The sequence below is a fragment of the Lonchura striata genome, chromosome 1A (assembly GCF_050655825.1).
Source record: "Lonchura striata isolate lonStrDom1 chromosome 1A, ASM5065582v1, whole genome shotgun sequence".
NCBI lineage: Eukaryota > Metazoa > Chordata > Aves > Passeriformes > Estrildidae > Lonchura > Lonchura striata.
In genome coordinates, this window is record NC_140741.1 from 28,023,403 (window position 1) to 28,033,983 (window position 10,581).

Sequence of the window (10,581 nt, forward strand, 5' to 3'; positions counted from 1 at the left end):
GGAGCAGTACTGCAGGTTCTGAGAGTAATAAAAGTGGATTTTTTTATTTTTTTTTCCCCCCAGAAATGCAGACATCAGCACATCCTGCTGCAACATGATGAGATGGAAAGATGTCTTGGACCAATTTGGGGAACACTGCATCACAGGCAGTTCTTGTACAGAAGACTTGAACCTTTTTTCATGACCACCTCTTATTTCTTATCCTCTTAGGAAGCTTATGAAAGCATTAAACATCTGTCCAGATAAAAACAGGAGTATGATTCTGCCTGAGGTAGACCTAAACCCTCTATCAAGTGATTCTTAAAAAACAGAACAGTTCCTTCACCTCCAAAGCAACAACTTCCAAAATACTTCAACTGGATGTGGTAGCAATAATCCGAGGATGCAATGGGAGCCATATCACACCAGAGCACTTCTAAAAGCCTTCACACTCTCAAATGCCCAGCAGCTTTAAAAAGCAGCTAAAAAGTACAGAAAAAAAAAAGAGTGACTGGTCAATTAAGAAAATAAAAAGACAAGGAAAAGAGAAAATGAACTGTCACTCTCAGAACAAGAAAGGCCTGTTTCTTAAAATCACATTCTTCAAAGCTTCTACAGCTCAAAATATTCTTGGGTCATATAAAATCATTGACTTTGCAGGCAGCTTACACATGCCTGTTGATGGTCTATATGAACAAATTCCAGAAGACTGGTTTTGGCTAAGAACAAAAAAAAAAACCAGCTTCAGGGCAATGTTTCTTATTGGTGGGAGGATGCCACGGGAAGAGACATATGAAATAGGAAATATTTAAAAATATCTTTTCAAAGGATGATGGAATACTGTATTATCTTTTAATGAGTCAATGTTATAGGGCATTAAGTAGCTCTCTTAGTGGAGACAAATACAGATTCTTTGATACAGTTAATTTAGCAGAATCAAAAATCCCAACCTACAGAGGAAAGTGATCCCCAAAGAATGTGAAATCAGAAGCACACAGTCAAAATAAAAGGATCTATTTCCATTCTCATATTACCACAAGGTAGCTGGCTCACACAGAGCACAGAACAACAAGCTATCTCAGTAGGCCATTTTTGAGGCTTAATATCAAATTTGATAAATGTAGATATCACATTAATGTTAATTTAAAACTGCACTTAGAAGATAAAACCAACATTTACAGTAATTTTAGTTTTGTTACGACACAACACTATAAAACAAACTAATCAGTAGCACCATCCAACTACCAAGACATAATATGATCTAAGATCCAGACAGGACAGAAACAGTTACTCCTGCTCACAGTTCTCCAAGGCTCAAGTCAGTATTGGCTTTGGTGGTAACATGTGGAGATCCTAGAGGAAGAACCAGTTCACAGTCTTAGAAGTTTACTTGGTTACTTATGAGATCCGGTCTCAAGATTGCAGACAATTAAACGTGCTTATTTCACAGGAGCTACTCATGTATATTACTCCAAATAAATGCAAACTTGATTATTACCATGAAAGTTATGCTGATTTTTCCAGGGTTCCTTTCATGTTTATTTAAAATTAAGACTAGCAATTGTGCATTTTATAGTATTTACCTTTACCTTCTTTCTTCCTTAACTTCCTAACTTCCTTAACAGACTTAACTTCTGCCTTAAATTTCCATTAAACATTTAAGATTTATGGGCTGTTAATGCCATTTTATTCACTGCTACTTTTTAATGCAATGCCAGTTTTGTCTTCTTTGATACTAAAATTTTAAAACCAGATATGTTTGTTACTATTAGTACACAAGTGTTTCTACTGAACACATAGAAGCCACTCTTAACCATAAAATCTTGGTACACCTGTAATTTATCTCAGCACTTGCTGAAACGGTTAATATACAACTTTAAGAAATTCACCTGAAATACATGTAACATGGTATGTTTAGTAACATATGCAGCATGTAAAAATGCACAAAAGCTTGTCAACAGGAAAAGTTGGTTTGCCTTCTGTGCAAGGTACTGATCACTTTGTCTCAAAAATCATTTTGTCTCAGTAGTACTGGCTAGGTGAAAACTAAGCATGTGAGTAACTAGGCACATATCCATATCCATGGAATCTGGCTACCATGCATGATCCAACAAGATGACCTGTAACAAAATACCTAGGTGGAAAGGTCTACCTAAAATTGACCCTGGTATCATTATACAGTAAATATTAACTGTAATCAGTATTTGTCGATGCCATCTATATATCCATTGTTACTATTTATAGCTGGAAGAGAAGTCTTGAGGAGGGAAAAACAGAATTTCCCACTTCCCTGTGTAAACTTGAGTCACAGTCTATAGTGATTTGTATTTTTCCATGAAACAATGAACAAGGAGGAACTAACATTGCCCTTAACCAGCTTGCAAAGATGATCCTAGAAGAAATTCTTCCAGATAATTTAATATGACATGGCAGATGGGGTCGAATGAAGAAATAAAGAAAGAATAGGTAGATATATCCTGACAATTAGATCTACAGCTGTCTACTAAGGTGACAGTACAAAAGGCAAGCTACACAAGGGAAACACAAGTTCAAGCCCTTTTCATTTTTTTTCTTGGAAAGATAGGGGTATCTCTGCCTAAAAGAAGAAAGAGCTCCAACCATTTCATTTTCTATAAAGATAATACACGGGAGTTGTTTATATTTTTTTTTCCAAAAACTATACAGAATTTGAAAAACAAATGTTTTGAGGTATGTCAGAATCTGAACAATTTTTCATTACATTTAAAACTCTGAGTTCAAGGGATGTGTTTTTGTGGGTTTGTTACAGGCACAAAGAAAATCAAGCACCGAGACAGTGCCCAGACAGATTCATAAAACACATGATTGATTAGGTATGTTTATAACACTAAAATTGAGCAAATCTTTCCATGCCCCTTGCAGCAAAATACATATGGTCAAATACTTTTCCTTCATAAGTCACCTCCCATACTTCAATTTCTACTACAGCAGAGTGCTCCAGTGTACAAACAGCCTCATAGATCAAGGCCATAAAGTTCCTTAGACATTTCTGAGAGACTGGGTTTGGCCCAGTGATTCAGCCTTCCTTCTGCCACAGGGCACCCACTACAGATAAAGGTTCAAAGTTCCCTTCACAGGAATCATCGAATGGTCAGGACACCACAGAATTTCTGTGGCAAAATTTCAGCTGGGACACCTTGACATATGAGCTGTATTTTGGGGTTTTCCACTAAAACATGGAATAATTCTATATTTCCAAGACCATTTTGGATTTTTAACCACCTAAAGATCTTTGATTTACTGAAACCAAATGCAAATGAGAGCAAATGTGTTTTACCACAAGTAGTAGAAAAAATTACTTTAAAGTTTGCAAATTTAAATACAAAACCAAGAGTTCCTTAAAAGTAATAAGTAACTAGCTATACAGGGAACTCAGAAAGCTGTGCCTTTTAATTTTAAATCAGCTAGCTTGAGCATCTCCCAGCTTCAGCTGGTTCACTGTGCTGACAGTTATTTAGTGGGACATGAAATAAAAGTGTTTGTGTCCAACGTGCTTATTAGATGCAAAAGGAAGACTCAGAGCATTCCCTATCTAGTTAGCATTCCTTTTACCAGCTTCTATCCAAGCCCCAGCATTTTCTCTTAGACAGAATTTCAGGTGGATACTACAAGGAATTACCATATTTCTTTAACTCATGGTAATTAACATCTTTGCTGTTTTCTCAAAGACTGCAAAGAACACTGGCCACAGTCATGGCATCTGAGGCTCAAATAAAGATCCTGGTCTCTGTATTCCAACAGGCTGACACCTTCTTTATTGATAAAGTACAAATTCTATTACAATTCTGTTGCTGTTCATAAAAAGGGTTGCAAGATTCAGCTGTGCCCATCATATCATTCTACATTAGAAATCGGTTCCTCCACAGGAGCCCAGTGTGGAAGCTGATCCCCAGAATTTGCATTACACATAAAAAGCACATCAAAGTTCCTCAGAACCTTTCCACTGATGATACATCTATCCACAGTTTTTTACCTCCTTTCTCAATGGATATTTACTTTCTTTTAAAAAAACTATGGACTACACATCTTCAGGACTGACTGTGGTTTTTGCCATGAGGGAAGATCCACAGCACCGAACAATTTGAGCTATGAGGCTTACTATGCTATCATAGCTATAAATATTTAAATAATATAATTCTGTGTAACAAATCAATCAGCAAACCAAAAAAATCCAGCAGTCCAGAATGGCCTGCATGACCACTGACTTGAGACTGGTGGACGAATTCTGGATATGTTTAAAATGTTACTGCTGGTTCAGTCCTCTGCTGAAGGGCACAGAGGGGACTGCCAGCAGCAGTCTTCAAGATTCTCTCCAACTGGTAATGGAGGTGGGCTTTCACTCACATCCTGAACAAAAGCAAGGGAAGGGCAGCCACGTTTTCCCTCTGTCACTCCCTCCAGCACTGAGGCAGGGAGGTGGCTGCGGGGGACAGTATTTGCAGCTGTAGTTGAGATTCACTGTCACATGTCAGTCCTGAAGATACAATCCTTGCTCTACACTGCCTGCAGTCAATATGACAGATATTATTAGCTGCAGTAAAAGAATCTCTCAGAGAGACACAAAGGTACGGTTAGTTTAGCATCTACTTCTAAAATGTTGCCTTCTCCTTCTGAAAAGGGAGAATTTGCCATCAGAGTGTGAAAAAGGGTTGCATGCAGCCTTAGAAGTACCTTCACACCTAAGTGTAACACAGAAAGATGCATGAACACTTAGGAAGGTGAAAGTGACTAAAAAGAACATCCACCAAAATAAGAAACAGAACACACAACAATTTGCAGGGCCAGGTTACATGTTGCTTGCAATACAGATCAAATTATGCAACAGGAGCTTCTGGCTTCCAGCAGTGCTGTGAGATTTGCAGAGGTGAATAACCAAAGATCATACCTACTGCCACATTCCATTCCTACAGAAGCACAGCTGTAGTCTCCATGCACTTACTGCTGGAGAGACATGGAGCAGCAGGAAGATATAGAAACTCCACACAGAGAAAGTCAAAACTGGATCTCTTCCTTCTGTTACCCAGAGAGTATCACTCAGCTCTGCCCCCAAGCAACCCAGCTGGGCAGCACAATGTTTGTGCCTGACAAGTGTTTCAGTAAGGAAAGTTACCAAAAAGATGTTAAATGTGTCAGCTGGTAGAGCAAGATAGGCCTTTGAGCCACCTTTGGGGACAGAGATCACAGAACAAGGTCTTTATAAGCACGAGTGCAACAGATGATTCCTGTCCCTGTGATGGAGAAAAGTCCATCACAGGCACTTCCACTGAAAACTCTCAAAAAGCTGTATTTTTACTAAAGGTTTTCTCTACAGCTGTTTATTTTTGAAAGCCAGTTTTAAAATAAGATTGTCAAGAAAACCTGGATTTCACCAGTTTTCACACACAATTTTGCAAAGAATTTATGTCCCAAAGCAATATATCCTCTTCTTTATCACCAACTTCTTTCTTGTTAGCTGCATCAGGCCAATATAACTTTAGATGGCAAAACTGCAGGCTGGAAAATTCAAACTTGAAAGAATGTTGATTATACTATTTGCACAATAAACTCTGACAGAAGATCACGTGCACATTTCTTCTACCCATCTCACCTCTCCTGAATACACTGATGAGTAAAAAGATTTTGTAGTTCTTCTTAGCAACCACAATATTGTAACATATTTCAGCTACTGCAGGTTTCTCTTAGTTTGGAGAGATACCAGGTTAATAAATACTACATAGTACCAGGGAAAAACATTGTATCTACTTTACTAGCCCAAGTAAAAGAAACCATGAATTCTGCTCCATGTTAATGCCCTTGGTCAGATGATGCATCCTGTGGAGCCTCCTGCAAGAAAAAGGAGCACAATTTTCGCCACAGGCTCACTACACGATGTAATTTGATAAATCTACACTACATCAGGAGTTGTATCCCATTTTCTACCATAGGTTGCAGAGGTTCTTGCCAAAAAATGTGCTGCTTCTACATTTTGGATTGAAATTTATTGATGCAGCAGGTGACAAAACCAGTAATTCAATGCTCAGAAAAGACTAGAGATATGGGAGCTGGGGCACGAAATGAAAGATCTAAGCAGACACTTATTTTTGGTGTAGATATTGACTAAGTTGTTGATCAATGACTTGCAGGTGTGACTGCATAATGAAAAATCAGAGGTGACTACTGACAGATCTTGTGGATGATAAAACTACTCAGATAAGATTTACACAAGCAGCCTGAGATGGACCCAAAAGCAGAAGGAAAACCCACTCCTGTCACTGACTCTCATCTTCAGGCAAAGACTCCAAACATTTTTTTCTGGATGCAAAGAAGGCAGTTTGAGTTTCAGTATCATAGCTCCATTAAAAAAAAAAACAAACCAGCTGCTCCTGGGAAGTCTAAGCATCAGTCATTTGCTGTTTAAAAGTATAAATAGAGATGTTTTCTTGAAAAAAGAAACAACAGATAATTATGAAAAAAAAATCAAAAATCTGGAAGCCAAGCAAAAAAAGAACTTGAAAAGTTTTATTAATATGTTTTATTAATATGCAAGCCAGTTGCTGGGATTATCAGTACCTCAGCACCACTGTCACTGGATATGAAGCTAAGTTCCACTGTGAAGAAAATTCAGTTGACAGGGCAGGAAAGTACTTACTGGAAATTTTACTTGGTATTATTACCAGTTCAAAGCATTGTCTGCATAAATGCTACTGACAGCTGTACTCATCACACCACACCCAATTTCTACTCTTTTTTGTTTTCTGCATGTGTTGAGTCCTTCCACCTCCTTACTCTTGCAGGTCCAAGTCTGCAACTCTTTCCTTTTAGTATTACTTTGCACTACAGAAAGCACTGTAATAGGCATTTTTTGACAAATTAAGTAGATCACAGTGTGGTAAACAAGTTAGACTCTGTCTCTCTCCTCCTCCTCCTCTTCCCATTCCCAGCATGAAAATAGCTAGGGCTAAAGCAACAGCTGGGGATCATTACACTGACAGGAATAGTTTAGTAAACTGCAAGAGAGGAAAACATGTCATATCCAAAAAAATAAAAACCACATTAGAATATCAGAACTGAAAAAACATGTGAATTCAGCTCCAGGGATAATTCTATGACTCTTCTTCCACTGATAACAACTGACTTACAAAAACCCTGGTCATTCAGTGTTAACCCTTTCCCCAAGCTTCCTACTCATGTCACAGAGTTAGCAAATACCCTGAAACACCTCTAGTCCTCACAGTCAAATGAGGCACACTGGCTATTAAGCAAAAACAAATTTAAATTGACAGACAACTTCAAGCCTCTTCACATAAATATATCATTATCTTACCTTCACTACACCTCTTACTTTTAAGCATAGTCACAGGCTGTGGTTGCAGCAAGAGGATACAGGGAGTGTGGTGTGCCTCTGGATCTGCCATAAGAAATGCCAGAGCAGATCAGCTCCCCCTACATTCAACACATTTTCTGTGTTTTAATGTGTCAGAGCACTATTGGCATAAATAATTCCAAATAGTGGGATGCATTAGGCTATAATTCAGAAAGGCATCTGTGTGTGTTTTGTGACTGGTTTCTGACACTGCTTATCCATGAATTTGCATCACTCACACATCTCCCCAAAGCAGCTTCAGGTCCACTGTGAAGTACGAAGACCAGATCATCCTTTACAGAAAAATGTCACCCTGCATTCCTGTGAGATGCCTTGGGTGCAGGGGCTGCTGCCCTCTTGCTGGGGATCTCCTTGGGACTGAGAACTTCCACGTGTACTGATGCAGGTTTCCTGACCCCTCCTGGATGAGGTGCGCCCAGGGTCAGGTGGACCTCCAGGTGCTGCACGTGTAATGACAATAAGGTCCAGATTACTCCTGAAGAAAGTTAAATGCTAACAAGGACTTGCACGACTCCTGATCTCTTCAAAGTACTGAACAGATATTAATAGTTTAATCAAAGGCTAAGCTAACTCAAATTACCTCCCATTTGCTGTGGACCAAGAATGTGCACACAGTTCGTGCATATCAGATGGCATGCAGGAACTTGTTCTGTGTCTGGGCTCTGAGATACAAATCTTGGAAAAAGACAGGTGAGTTTCACTGTCAGGCCCCGAGTCACACTGAATGTTTTTGAAGGGAAGACTTGCCAAAAAAAAAAAAAAAAAAAAAAAAAGCATAGCACAGATGTACAGAAATGTAGTACAGGAGTGGAAAAGTTGCAATTCAGTTTTGAAAGTACTTAATAGTACTTAATTCTGCACTAAACTCATGTGAATGCTAAATGGGTTTTGAGTAGCTTTCTGCAATTCCCTCTTCATATCTCTCATGAGGGGCTACCATACTGTTGTGTTAACTGATGTAGGAACTGCAAACTGGGCTCTAGTATTTGAAAACCAAATCACTCCAAGGCATTCTTGAATAGAAAACATGTTTATGGATTCCTAAATTCTAGGAATTTTGCAAATAACTGCCCTAAACACATATTTTGAATAATAGAAGCTTAAGTTCTTTGACTTCTGCATGTCAAATCCTTATCTGTGTAGAAAGGATCACCAAATCCCAAACCTCAATGTCAAGTCCTAATTAAAAAAAAAAAAAAAAAAGAAACAAATCAGATTTAGGAGACATCTGTTTTCCAAAAATCAGGAAGCAATATGTAGTCTATTCCAGATAGCTGCTTCTCATGAGAATCATTAAGAGAATAGATGAGCATTGTCAGCGTTAGTATAAGCCCTCATTCGTCCAGTTTTATTAAGAGTCAGGAAGAAAAATGCATGATTTTTCTGTCTTGGTGGCAACAAAACTAAGCTGTCCCATTTTTAGGGGGATCAAAAACTAAGGCACAACAGTCATCAGTCTCAGCTCAGTGCTAATTCTGGACTTCCATAAGGGTTTACACGTGGATGCATCTGTTCCTCTGCTGCCTGTAAGAACTGGCTCTGCAAAATACAGTGCATCAGTGCATGCTACAGAATAAATACAACAGGCATCCCAAAACTGCAGGGGACTTAAATGGAGCAGCAGCAAACCTAAAGTGTTATTATTTTCTTCATCTGACAGAAAAGAAGCTGGCAGCATCTATTTCTCTTTCCTAATCTTCATTTGGTAGCTGGTGGAAAGCAGCTTTCCTTATCACATGTGACATTAGAGCATCATAAATTAGCCATGGGGTAGGCTGATGGTATTGCTGGCCTTTGCAGAGTCAACACAGCTTTTCCAATAACCAGAATTACACCAGATTTCAATGGCCTTAATTCAATTCAACTTGGGACAGCAACAAACCTTTTTATATTGATTAAAGTAAGACAGAATTGCTTTTTCCTTGTTGTACATGTTAACCCACTGTACAGCTTGTCATATTTAGTGATTGGATGAAAGATGTATCCTGGTACATCCAAATGCAAAGTGCTCACCTTCTGTGAAAACCAATGCTTGCAAATACAGGACAGACACAAGTTCTGGCTTTTTTTTAATTTTGGGTTGTTTTTTTCCTCTGAAGATTGATGTGCTGCAGCTCTATGTCTCCAAAGCAGATAAAGAAATCTGGGAACACTGCCTGTACTAATGGATTTATAACTCCTGAACTTGAATTTGAGGACTAGGAGTTCAGTTTTCTTTTCCTTCTCCATATAATTTCAACAAAGAATATTCCAATGAAAACATGCAACAAAAATAGTAATATTTTTTAAAAAATAACGATAAGGTAGCTCTTGATAGATGTTAAATACGCTTGGTAGGGGGAGTGACAATTGGGGGCAGAAACCTAACACTTTTGTCTGGCAGCCCCAGCAGGCCTAGACTACGTACCAGAGAAAAATACTCTAAATGCAACTGCTAACATTTTCTTCCACACACTGGCCATATTTATGCAACAAACATGGTCTTATTCTATTTAGATTATTGTCCTCAACACCTACCCCTCCTTTATCTTGCTTTGCTGTGCAAAATGTCAGAAAGTTATTTTCCCCTCCTTTCAGATGACATTACTCGCTCTTAAAATCAGTCATCACCTTATTCTGAGGCACTGTACTCCAGATCATTGTTTCCTTCTTCAAGTTCCTACTGAAATTTCACTTGTAGCTGACAAATCCAGTATTTCTGATAAAACATAAACCTTGCTGCTTGCCATTGGCTTTTTGTGATGTTCTGCCATTCTTCCCTGTAATCTTTTCCCAGTTCCTGTTTGCTGATATTTATAATGCTGTGCACTATGAATGGATCACTGCCTGTTTTCATCTTCTCAATCTTTTTCAGTCCCTCCAGATCCTCTTCTTTCCTTTTAGACTCCCTGGAATCTGACCTCTCTGTGTCTACATAATTTTTCAGAACTGTTAAATCCTTGTTAAAAAATCACACATATTTGCAGAATACCATCAACTAAGACAAGATCACATTTAGATACATCCACAACACTCCTTGAACAGTCTTAAAAGAAGAACATAGAGACACTTAAAACATGGTACTCTTATCTTCTTCAAGGCACAGTTGCCACCCTAGAACAATCCTTTACACCTTTAATGAAATAGCCTTAAAATGTTGCTCACAACAGGCCTACAGATGTAAGGGAAGTTTGAACCCAAAATTTCTAAATGTAATTGTC

General features: G+C 38.4%; 1 protein-coding gene across 3 annotated transcripts in view; it reads right to left on the reverse strand.

The window, feature by feature from the left end:
• MRTFA (myocardin related transcription factor A) overlaps positions 1-10,581 on the reverse strand; it is a 95,808-nt gene that overhangs the window by 37,408 nt on the left and 47,819 nt on the right. The window lies entirely within an intron of this gene.